The following is a 12,770-nucleotide window of genomic DNA, read 5'->3' as shown; positions in this document are numbered from 1 at the left end:
CAAGGGCCCTGAGCTGATGATGAGCCTAACCAGCCGGACTGTGCCAGGATCACCCAAACCCTCTTTGTTGCATTTTTTAAATTTTAATCTCGTACAAGCAGCCACACACACACACACACGCGCACGCACGCACGCACGCACGCACGCACGCACGCACGCACGCACGCACGCACACACACACACATATACACGTCGCTATATCAGTGCAATAATCTTAGACATAACGTTAAACCCCATTTCACCTCACTTAATTTAATTCAACGTGTTGTACATGTGTATGCTGCAATACAAGTCTCTATATGCATGAATTATCACTGCATTGGCCTTCATTGTACATTCAGGGTCTGGCGTGATAAGTGGTTACTTCCTGGTTCTAATAAGGCGTGGTTTAAACCGGAAAAAGTGCAAGATCCGCGTTATAGTGAGTGCGCTAAAAGGAGGCAGAAGGGCATCGGTCCGGGTAAGACTTGATCATTCATCTTTCAAACTTTACTTTTGGGATATTTAAAGCGTGAACGCTCTAAACCGTTTCCAGCTTCTCACTTCCGAAATTATTTGTTTTAGGTGGAAGCTTGAAAGCCTAACAGGGCTTCCAACTTCTGACTTCGGTACAACATTTTGGAAAGATGGAAAACTCGACAGTTCGACTTCGCGTCTCCCCTCCCAGTTCCGTAAATATGTTTGAGGAAACAGTAACCTTATAAGCTTGAATTTTCTGCTGACATTAAACTTTTTAAAGTTTGAGAAACTAATGTTACGGGGAATGAAATGAGAAGGATGAGCTTTTACGACATTCATTCCAGTTTTCGACATTCGATATCATAAGCTTTTATGCTTTGATATATAGATCACTTGCAGTATCGGTAATCAATAGATTACCCTTTATGTAAAACAGAATACAAATTTCCGAACAAACCTAGTCCTAAAACGTGTAAATAAACAATTATTTTTATGTGCGCTCTACCACTTTTTCTGTGTCTGTTTTTGGCGGATGATCTTTAGTACTGGACAAATACACATCCATCTGACTGTGTGTCATTAGTCAAAATAATATATCAACGCTTATATCCACGTAAGCGTGATACCAAAACACGTTACAAAATGGTACTTGGTGTAACCCTGTCTGGTGCTCGGCATTAAGGGGCTAAAACAAGGACTGGTCGGCTCGGAGTCAATATACTGTGTGGGGTATTCATCTTAAACTGCGGCATGGTATCTCAGTGAGCTAGCAATATAAAATCGACATAAGACCGGACTCGTACAAGCAGCCACACACACACACACACACACACACACACACACACACACACACACACACACACACACACACACACACACAAGCAGCCACACACCCACAAGCAGCCATACACCCACAAGCAGACACACACACACACACACACGTCGCTATATCAGTGCAATAATTTTGGACATCAATCTTAGTAATCAAGGGGCACGGGTACCATAGTCGTCTAAGGCGCCGCGATTCGCTGTGCAGAGTTGCGTCCCTTGGGCACGCCAGAAACCTATGATTGTGGGCTCGAATCCCGATTCGCCCCGATTATGTTTCTAGGTTTGTCAGCACCATCCCCGAGCTCGTGGGCTTCATCGAAGTGGTAAACGACCGAGACCTGCATCACTTCAGGTTTTCCTCCGACATTAAGCTGACACGCCGCGATATAACTGTCATACTGTTAAAAGCGGCGTTAAACCCTACTCACTCACTCATTCATACTTAACAAAGTCTAGTCCCTGTCTTCTTTTGAAAAATATGAAAAATAAATTTTCCTTGATGACCCCAGGGACACCTTCTGTGAGAGCCTTTTTCAACCGAGTAACCACACAAGGGTAACTTACAACTTACTGCTTGCGAGGCATCATCTTGAACATCCTTGACAATAACAGGCACGACCTCATGTTTGTGTGCTTGAATACACTCCACCAACGCTGATGTGATGTGACATAACGATATTAATCCTTTAGTTGCAATCCCTTTAGTTGTTACCACAGATCGTCAGATTAATTGTGAATTCTAATAAATATTCTCATTTTTACATTTTGTTTTCCTTTATGTTAGCTATTGCTCCCACGCGTGGCTTATCATATCTTACCGCTTCTCCTGTGACATGGACGTATTTGACTTCTCCTGGCTATCCTTCGAACTATTTCAAGAAGGTACCTACACTCTTAACAAATGAGTAATAGTTAGCCAGATAGCACTACTCATTTAACAAATAGTACTCCACACGTGACTTGAATTAGCACTGCACACATGAAAGTGAAGTAGCACTACACACATGACTGGTTAGGTAAGGTTATGTTATGTAAATTGTAAGCTTGGACACTATTTTCTTACCAACTGACCCGTGTTGGTGTCTGATCAATATATGGTTTTTTTTAAGTTTTCACCATGAATCTGAAATAATTCATGTTCACTGTATTTACGCTTACGCCCCCAAACATACGACATCAGCAAGCCTATGACCATGGTGCAGACTACTTAAGTGCCTCAGCTGCTATTAGATACAATAACAGCTCGTGTGAGAATGGGTCATGAGTGACCAGCACATATGAAGAGCTTAGCGCCAAAAGGGCCAATGTCATGTGGACTCTGTTTTGAGAAAAGTGATGAAAACACATAATCTTATGCATGTTAATGAACTTCTTTTTAACCGATAATTTCGTAGACATTAACGCATTCTGACAGCAGAAATATAAAATGTTGTTATAAAAAATATGCAAAAAAGGAAATAAACTTTTGTTTTTAATTTGTGTAAGGGTGGAAAGGGCCAATGTCTTTATTTTGGCCCTTTTTGACCCTCAGGCATTTGCATGCGATTTAACATGTGAGATTGATAAACTACTACTGAAAGTACAAACACATGCTATTGAAGTACTTTTAAATGATTTAAACTCATGCCAACTTTGTTGAAATAGTTGAAATATGATCATAACGTGACAAACTTTCAAAACCTCTCTCAGACAACCAGTCTCAACCACACACGGAAGTGAGAGCTGAAAGGGCCAAAATCTAGCAAATTTACTTTGGCCCATTTTAAAGTTGACTTTGGCCCTTTCATAGAATTCTAGGTAACTTTATTTAAAAAAACGCATCAATGGAAACATTCAATATTTTTTCTACAGGTAGACAAGGTCTCATAGATGTTATTTATGCAATAATATGCAAAAAGGGCCAAAGTGCATTTTGGCCCCTTTTAGCTCTAAGCTCTTCATATTATATTTATTCAAGGTTACTTTTTATTTATTTCTGATCATTTATCAGTATTATTAGCCTCAAGTTGTCTTGAATACTAACATGTATACATGAAAGTGTATGCCTCTAACCTGACAACATGAGTGGGTAAATATATTTATTCAATGTTATACTGAAAAAATATATCATTCTTTTTTGTTTATATAGAGAGAACAAATGTGCTTAACTGTGGAAGTTAACTGGCGATATTTGTCTCCTGATTATCCCTTCAACGACTACAACAAGTACATCGATGCAACAAATTTGGTTCATGCGCCTTATTGATTAATGGCAGATCAATAATATGACACCTTCCTGCCACAAAGTTTTCGATACTTAAAACTACCCTTCCTTCCAGGAGGGGGCGAGGCCATGACACAATAGCCTTATTGGCGTTGCAGTTCTCGATCGTGCCTAGAGCCTTATTGGCGTTGCAGTTCTGGATCGTGCCTGGAGCCTTATTGGCGTTGCAGTTCTCGATCGTGCCTAGAGCCTTATTGGCGTTGCAGTTCTGGATCGTGCCTAGAGCCTTATTGGCGTTGCAGTTCTGGATCGTGCATAGAGCCTTATTGGCGTTGCAGTTCTTGATCATGCCTGGATCCTATGATCTTGTTTTCAAATTCTAGATTCTCCCTGCCCATTATCCTAGACTTGTCTTATCATAATCGTGCCCGTGGTCGTAAACGATGCACATCATTTAGAGACGTCGCCTCGCATTTAAGGAAACCATCGAGCTACACCCTTAGGCTGGAGTGATTGAGTAAGGTTTTAAGCTGCTTTTAGCAATATTCCAGCAATATCACGGCGGGGAAACCAGATATGCCTTAGGCTGGAAAGCCTAGCATAACACATGACCATAATACATAAGCACACCTTGGCAATAACGTGACTCTCTCCACCAATATGTACGGGTAAGTAATTGAAATCATTCGGAAATTATAGCTTGTGGTTTATGTAGCGTGGAACATCCTCATTCAGTAACGACTACGTGGCTCATCAACTGCGTTTCAAATACCAGATACTATTACTGCCTTGGGCGGTAGGGCAGTGAGTAAGTTGCTGTCGCCTTCAGCAATATTCCAACAAAATCACTAATGCCTGCACATGTTGGCGACATGTCGACAGATGACAGCAAAGGCGAGGTCAGGACACGATGACACACAACGAACCAATGTAATCATCTTGATCGCAGTGGTCACTGGTACAACAAACATGAGATTCTGGAACTGATTCTGCCCCGAAATACCAAACCAGCCTATCATAATGATAATATTGTTCCAATATATTGTTGCATACATCATCCTACATGTAACATGTTTACAAACGCAATATACAAATACAATACAACATGTGTAACATCTTCAAACGTAATCAAGCGTAATCGCATGTCTAAAACGAACGAGTACGACTTATATTCGAGAGAGTATACATCCAGTCGTCGAATCTACAAGACGGGGTATTCCTATCTCCAGAGGACGATAGGTTGGACCCGCTCGGCATCTCTTTTATCGCTTCGTCAAACCCTCAATCATGTCAGTGATTGAATCGATGGGTAAAAAACGAGAAGAGGAAACGATCAACAATATCCACAAAAGGATCATCGAACCGTTACTCAACACACATACCTAAAGTAGAGGAGTTTGAAATAAGGGATCGGGACACCGAAATCGGCCGCGTCTAATGATGACTTCCAGTTGAAGACCAAGGTCTCTACAGACGAGTGATTATACCCTCCAACCGGATACTCAGTCTGGGAAGCCCGAATGAATACAATAAACACCAATAATCATGACAAATGTTTATTATAAATAGAGATGGATCTATTGTAATGAAAATCTGGTTATACATCTCCCTATCTGCGCAGGTGTGTCTTGGAGATCTGTTGTGCGATTCCCCATGTCCAAACTGGTGAAGGCCTTGAACGTCCGTAACTGAGATGTCTCGGAGGTAATGGGATGCAAACACGGTATTCCAAAAACATCCCTCCATAATTGCGGTCAAGGAGCAATTACTGTGAAGTGCCATGGTGGAAGCGACAGCACGGGTTTCGTGAGGATTAGATGCGACTGGAGCAGGTAGGCCAGCGAAGGTGTAGGCTCGAAGGATCACTGAGCGTATCCAAAACGAGATTGTGGTACGGGATACCTCCGTAGTAGCTGCCGTAGAGAGTGGGATGAATAACCTCTTACGTAATCGACGAAGTGGTTTCGCCGCTTCCAGATAGATTCGAAGTGCACGTAATGGACACAACGATATGTCTTCGTCAGGGTTTAAGAGGGCAGTCAACGGTGGGATACTGAATAGTCGATCGGGTTGACCAGGGAGTTGATTTATGGCGATGAAATCCCATCGTAGTCCCGAAAAAACTTTCCCATGTGCAGTTCGTTCGAAACGCACTCTGTTGACGTCTAAAGCGTGAATTTCACTCTCTCGAGCCACCGTTGCAAGGGCCAGAAGGAAAACTGTCTTCAAAGAAATGTGTTCGAAATCTTTCTCGGCGAGAGGTTCGTACTCGGCCGACGTTAGATGGTGAAGTATGATGTTTAGATCCCAAGTTGGTGGTCGAAAACGTGATGTTTGGTCCGCCAACTTGTACGATCTGATCAATGATTGTAATTCGGCGATTGTTGACATCTTAGTGCCCGTTGTAGTTGCGATGACAGAATTAATCGCAGCTAAATAGGTAGCTAGAGTCGAACCTTTTAGTTTACGAGATGATCGAAGATAGTGAAGGTATTCAGCAATTTGTTGCGGGGATGCCGTGGCAGGTGTGGAAATGTCATGTGAATGACAATACGATTCAAATGCCTTCAATTAATGGTCATATAGTGCTTGAGTAGATGACCCCTGCGCCCCCGCAATGGTCTTGGCCACTCGTTCAGAATAACCCTTAGCTATCAATGATTTCTATAAATGCGCCAAACGCATAGATTGAGGGTTGTTGGCGACGGATGACGGAGCTGAGAGTGTGGTTGATGCAGGAGATCGTCCCTTAGAGGTAGATGGTAAAACTTTCTGTCTGCGAGACGAATGAGCGTTATGAACCAACTGTGTGTTGGCCAGTAGGGCGCGACCAAAAGTAGAGTGAGTCGATTGGTCGTTGATATCTTCTGTAGAACCCGATGTAGAATGCCGGTTGGGGGAAAGGCGTAAGCATGTAGTCCTTCCCATGGGATTGCTAACGCATCGTGGTCCCAGGCTAGGGGGTCTGGGATAGGAGATACGAACCGGGATAGCTAAGTATTGAAGCGGGTTGCGAAGAGGTCGACGTCTGGGCACGGAAATAACTGGCAAATCCACTGAAAAATCACGGGACGTAGACGCCATTCCGTGGGAGATGGTTTGTCGGGTCGGGACAGGGAGTCGGCTATGACGTTAGCATGCCGGGAATATGTCTCGCTCGAACTTGAATGTTGAGTGAGTCGATCAGTTTGAAGAAGTCGAGTTCTAGAGATAGAAGTGACGATGGCTTGGTGGATCCCATCTTGTTTATGTACCACACGACCGATAGGTTGTCTGACTGAATCATTAGTGTGGAGGACTGAAGGCGTGTTGACCAATGAGACACTGCCAGAATCACTGCTTTGAATTCTACATTGTTGATGTGAAGCTGGCTTTCTTCTAATGACCACCGCCCTGCCTCTTGTAGGTCTTGGCAATGAGCTCCCCATCCGACGGTTGAGGCGTCGACGAACAGGTGGAGGGTCGGGCTGAATGGTTGCAAGGAGACTCCTTCGCAGACATTTGATGGAGTTAACCACCATTTGAGGTGTGGGTGCAGATGGTTTAGAAGAGATATTAGAACCTGACAATCGTCGTCCTGAAGGAAGGGCTTGAGGAAGCACTGGATTGGCTGTAAGTGAAGTTGACCTCTCTTGGTGAGGGCTTGTGCTGATGTTAGGAGACCGAGAAGTTGTTGCCATTGACGTAAGGAAATTGGCTGTTTGAGTGCCAATGGAACGAGGCGTTGGATTTTCTCCCAACGATTTTGGGGTACAAACATCTTGCCCAGACTCGTGTCGAAGAGGGCTCCGATGACCTGGAGACGTTGTGTTGGAATAGTTTCGGACTTTTTTGGGTTGATGAAGTAGGCGTTGAGAGAAATCGAGGTGATGAAGTAGAGTTTTCGAATCCTTGTTGGCTTGAATGCAGTCGTCGATGTACGTTTCGAAGACGATGCCTCGAGTGTGTAGGAACTTGACGATGGGTTTTGTGAGGCGAGTAAATAGCCACGGGGCCGAAGAAATTCCAAATGGTAGCACTCGCCATCGGTAGTGCTGGCCTAGGAACACAAACCGAAGAAAATGGCGGTGCTCTGGCAGGATAGGGACGTGTAAGTACGCGTCTTGTATATCTAGGCTGATCATGAAGTCGCCTGGATGAATAATCGTTCGTAGTAGAGCGATTGATGTCATGCGAAAGTGTGGAGGTGTCTCGAGGTATAGTTTGTTGAAGGTTTTCATGTTGAAGATGAGACGTAGTTGAGGACTGTTTTTCTTGGGAACCAGAAAAATTGGAGAATAGAACCCTGGTGTCATTGGCTGAGTGCCCAGACACTCTATTGCGTTCTTTACAAGTAACGTGTTTATGGTGTCTATGAGAACTGGAAGTTGTTTGGCTGGATACAGATGTTGAGGCGGTTTGCACGTCGTCGGAGGTGTGGTGGCAAGAGGTAGAGGATAACCTGTTTGTAGGAGACGAGACACATATGGGTCGTCTCGGATGGTCCAGTTTAATGCGAACGTGCCTAGTCTTCCGCCTACGGGAGACGAGAAAATCGGAATTCCTGGAGTCGGAAGTTCCCAGTCGTTCTGCTGTTGTAGTGAGTCATTTGTGGTTAGTGTCTGCTGGCTTAGGAGAGTTAGTGTTTCCTTTAGTCCCTGAAAAGGAGACGGTGCGTTCGCCTGATTTCACTCCTCGCTGATGTTGGCGCACTCGGCCACGGCCACGATTCAGAGGAAACAGGAGGGCGTCGAACCGGAGGTGGCGATGGGGAGCCGGTACGACGAGTAGGTGAAGTAGACCTCTGCCTATCTTTAGGTGAAGGACATCTACTAACGGTAGCTGATCTCTATGTCGCCGAGGAGAATCCTCATGACGAGAAGAGGAAATGTGGCTTAGACCGATAAGGTCTGTAATCTGGATCATGAGGATACCCATGCAATGGAGGGTGGGGATCCCTGTAGTGTGGGTGTCGTTCCAACTCATGTGCGTAGGCACTATATGAAGTAGTGTTCCATGGGTAATCACCACGTTGATGAAAATCAAAAGTGTGAGGGTAATCTCTTAGTCGAAACTCCGTTGTAGCGTTCATCCTCCGAGCATAGACGTGATGGGTCTGAATAGTCTCTTCGTGGGACATGATAAGGGGATGAGCGATAATCCGCTCGCCTGTCATAAGACGAGTAACGATCTGTAGGTGAACGTCGCATATTAGGGGAGTCTCTCGAATGTCTCCGTTCCTTGGAGGTTTTATGAACTCTCGTGTCCCGTTGAACCTCCTTTGAAGTGTGTCGATACTTAGGAGTCCGTATGTCCTTCGAAGTTCGGTTCGATGATGTTCGTTGAACCTCAGAGGTTCGACGAGGCTCGAATCTCTTTTGTTTGTCGGAAGATGTACGATTCGAACGTGACTGTCGCACCACGGGAGTACAGCGACGTTCGGAGGTTCGACGATGTTCGAATGTTCGACGAGGTTCGGATGTTTGACGAGGTTCGGAGGGTCGGTTATGTTCGGAGGTGCGATGAGGTTCGGAGGTTCGATGAGGTTCGGAGGTTCGAGGTTCGGAGGTTCGAGGTTCGGAGGTTCGGAGGTTCGAGGTTCGGAGGTTCGAGGTTTGGAGGTTCGAAGTTCGGAGGATCGAGGTTCGGAGGCCCGATGTTCGTAGGTTCGAGGTTCGGAGGTTCGGGGGTCCAAGTGCGGAGGTTCGGTGTTCGGAGGTTCGGTTTTCGGAGGTTCGAGGTTCGGAAGTACGAGGAACCTTCGATGGTGGGATGTTCGATGAATCATCTCGGTGTCGAGAGTGAGAAGTCCGTTGGTCCCAGACTGAATGCCGATCCCCCGATGATTGCACTGAATAAAGTGCACTGACTGTCGATGCTAGTCGATCCTGGGACGAATGTCTATCGTCTTGTGAATCCTCTCGGGAATGGGAGGTTCGTGAACCTTGATCCGATGAGTCGTCATACGACTCCTGGTCTTGAGAGGATCGATCCTGCGAAGATCGTCGTATGGGAGATTTCGAACGACGGACCGAACTTATAGGGTCGACCGAGGTACCAGTACCATGTGTACCCTCCGAAGGTAAAACAGGAGCGAGCTCCATGTTAGTCGTAGAACACGACGAGTCGAAAGTACGAACCTCGGTCGGGTTGGATACGTTGGCTGACGTAAGCCGGTCATCCACACTCGTGTCTAACGAGAGGACTCGTTGAATGTCGGGGATGTGGAGGGTAGGTTCGGCTTTGAAGGTGGATTCGTGGATACCTTAGACAAGTGAAAAAAGAGTCAGAGACCCCCTCATCGTCTAACGAGATCATGGGACCAGTTTGATCCCTAGTATTCTGGCCCGCCTGTGAGGGTGATCGGGCCGATCTCGCTTTCTTGACCGGTGTTTTCTTGGCTTTCGTGCATGCATTGCGCGCATGACCCAGATCTGGGAGGTGACCGTGACGATGTGAGGTATGACAGGGTTAATTAACTTTAGAAGCTGGAAACGTTTATTTCTGATACGTTTCCACTCGGGATCGAAAGAAGAAAGAGAAATGCATAGTGTGAGATAGGATAAGTTTAAAAATTGGGGTTTAATGTCGCGTCCAAGATTATTGCACTGGATGGTGTACATTCGGTTTTATTTATCTTGAACTTTCTAGATTTAAACGAGAGTGGGTGGCATTGGGTTGACCAAAGATTCCTGCAATATTTTCCGTTCCTCGTGTTCCACGATTGGTATGGTGCCCGCCAACCCAATAGCGTTACCAAGATGCAACCTGCAGTGGAACCAATAATGAGCTGATACCGGAACCCAGGGACGGAACGGAGAACTGATATTATCGGCATCACGGTCCATCTGATCATACATGCCCTGACAAAACCATAAAGATATGGACATTGATATAATAAACCCAACCCATGTCGCTTCGATCAATATATTTCCCTAACACTAAAGAGTTTTATTTAGTCATGGTAGAAGGGAGATACGCATAATGTGTTTTCAATGTAGAGCTAGGCTACCTGCAGATTTAACCTCGCTCAATTTAAGATTTGAAATCTCATGCAACGCATGTGGTTCCAAATTCAATTTAGCGAGGTGAAATCTACAAGTAACCTGTCTCCAGTTTTGAAGACACAGAGTGTTTATCTCCTAATTTATGCAGTCGCTATACACACATTGCTTCAATTCAGACACCACTGGGTTTGGATCTTTTTGGATAATCAGCACATTTTGTCCGTGAATAATGCATTTTCTAAATGCCAGTTTACGATTTATAACAGCATAAAGGTTTTCAGTTTGTAGATGAGTCATTGATTATAGTCTTTTCAGTTAATAGATACATGTATGGTTAACGGGGATTGCCTCCCTTAGACCGTTACTCTCATCGTCATGCGCTGGTAAATCGTATTATCTAACTATGTATGGGAGCCATTGATTATCGTCTTTTCAGGTAACAGATACATGTATGGTTAACGGGGATTGCCTCCCTTAGACCGTTACGCCCTCGACTCGTCGTCATGCGCTGGTAAATCGTATTATCTGACTGTGCTGCAACTTTATACACATGGTTTTTCATTAAAGATGTGATTTAAATGTGTTCGTTAATTGTGATATATATTGGATGCACTGGATTCCATGACGAAATATGTACAATTTTAGATAAATCCCATATTTAGGTTTCTAATACAGTTCTGTGACAGAAAATACAGAACCTTCTGTGAACAAATATAGACTTAGATATACAGAGATATTGTTTACACATAATGTTTGGCAGTCGTTACATGTAAACACATATATCATCAGTCTAATAACAGTTCTTGTTGGCACATGTAAGACATGGTGTGGCACCTGCTGGAGCACTGGAGTGGCACCTGGGTAATAATTACCAGGAACGATTCGGCTTGACCATGCGATCAGCCAGAGTAAGTTGACCATTTGCTGACCTTTGTCGCTGGACTTGGATGTTCAGTTTAATGGTCATTAGCTGACAAGCTGAGTCTCGGAAACATATTCGATCTCGTCAGGTTGCAACCATGTGGCCATTTCAGTTGTCTGGTTTGTGGTATAATAATGCAATAAGATCGTTTTATGACGTTTTCAGTTTTTCGAGAAGTTATCTTTGTAGGGATTTGAATGAATTCCTACTTTGGCTTGATTGTTTGATACCAAAAAAAGTGGCGGCAGGTTTTTCTCAATTGTATAAAACCAAGTCCCAGAGGCTAGTCAGTAGAATCATGGTCTCCTATCTTAATTTTAGAAGTGTGAACTGTGCACTAATGCTGATAGACATGCAGTCCAAGGTAAGGATGTGCAGGATGTCCATGACAATTTACAACTATAAGATGGTAAAGCACTATCAGAGTCAGGTATGTCCTGGAATATTCTATTGTAACAGTCACAATGTCTTATTTGAACGATTTCAAAATGTTTAAAGAAGTTATTCCTAAATTACTCACGGAAATGAAAAAAAACTGTTTTTCTCAATTTAAAAATCGACACAAAGTGTTACGTAGCTGTAAATACGAAATAACAAAACAACTCGAAAAGTACTAGTCTGAATTTGCTAGTTTGATCTCAGTGAACAATACCAAATGCACTTTACAGGAGGTAATTTGTCGGCACTTTCTACATTCAAAAATAAAACTAAGTCCAAATTGACATAGCAGAAACAGACTATAGGCATTACGCACCTGTCATAGGTCACCTTGATCTACTTACACCTGGTAATGCCCTGTTTCACAATAGTCTGTTTTATTCACATTTTTACACATTTTTACGTGTAAAAAGGCATAAAAACATTTGATACGCTGTATTTGTGCCACGGCCCAATTAGTACTAATTTAGTTGTTTGAATATTTACATATTTGGTATAATAACTGCAATAATTTAAGATCTGAGGTCGAAAAAACAGGTTTTTTTCATTTCCGTGAGTACTTTAGATCGACGAATGTGACCTTATCTGCGAAACAACTTTCGTTCTATCACTGCAATGACTCACCGTAAAACAGAACGTTATCTAAGCCAGTTAAGCCAGGTTGTACGGGTTGACACAGTCGTTCCAAGGCGCGGGAATGCACTTGGCGGAGTTGCACCCCTGCAATGTTAGATTAAACATGGCATATATTCCTGAAATAGGGGCATTTACATATTGCGTCACAATGTTAGTGATTTTCCTTTGGGTGTGTACTGCCGGGAAACATTCCCATGTTATCATAAATACTTCTATCAGTTACATTGCTTTGTTTAAAAAAAACAACATCATTGTAAATAACATGACATACATTGTAAATAGATGCCTAACAGAG

Source organism: Haliotis cracherodii, unplaced genomic scaffold (assembly GCF_022045235.1).
Source record: "Haliotis cracherodii isolate W230 unplaced genomic scaffold, xgHalCrac1.p SCAF_12, whole genome shotgun sequence".
Lineage (NCBI taxonomy): Eukaryota > Metazoa > Mollusca > Gastropoda > Lepetellida > Haliotidae > Haliotis > Haliotis cracherodii.
Note: the sequence above shows the minus strand (reverse complement) of the source record.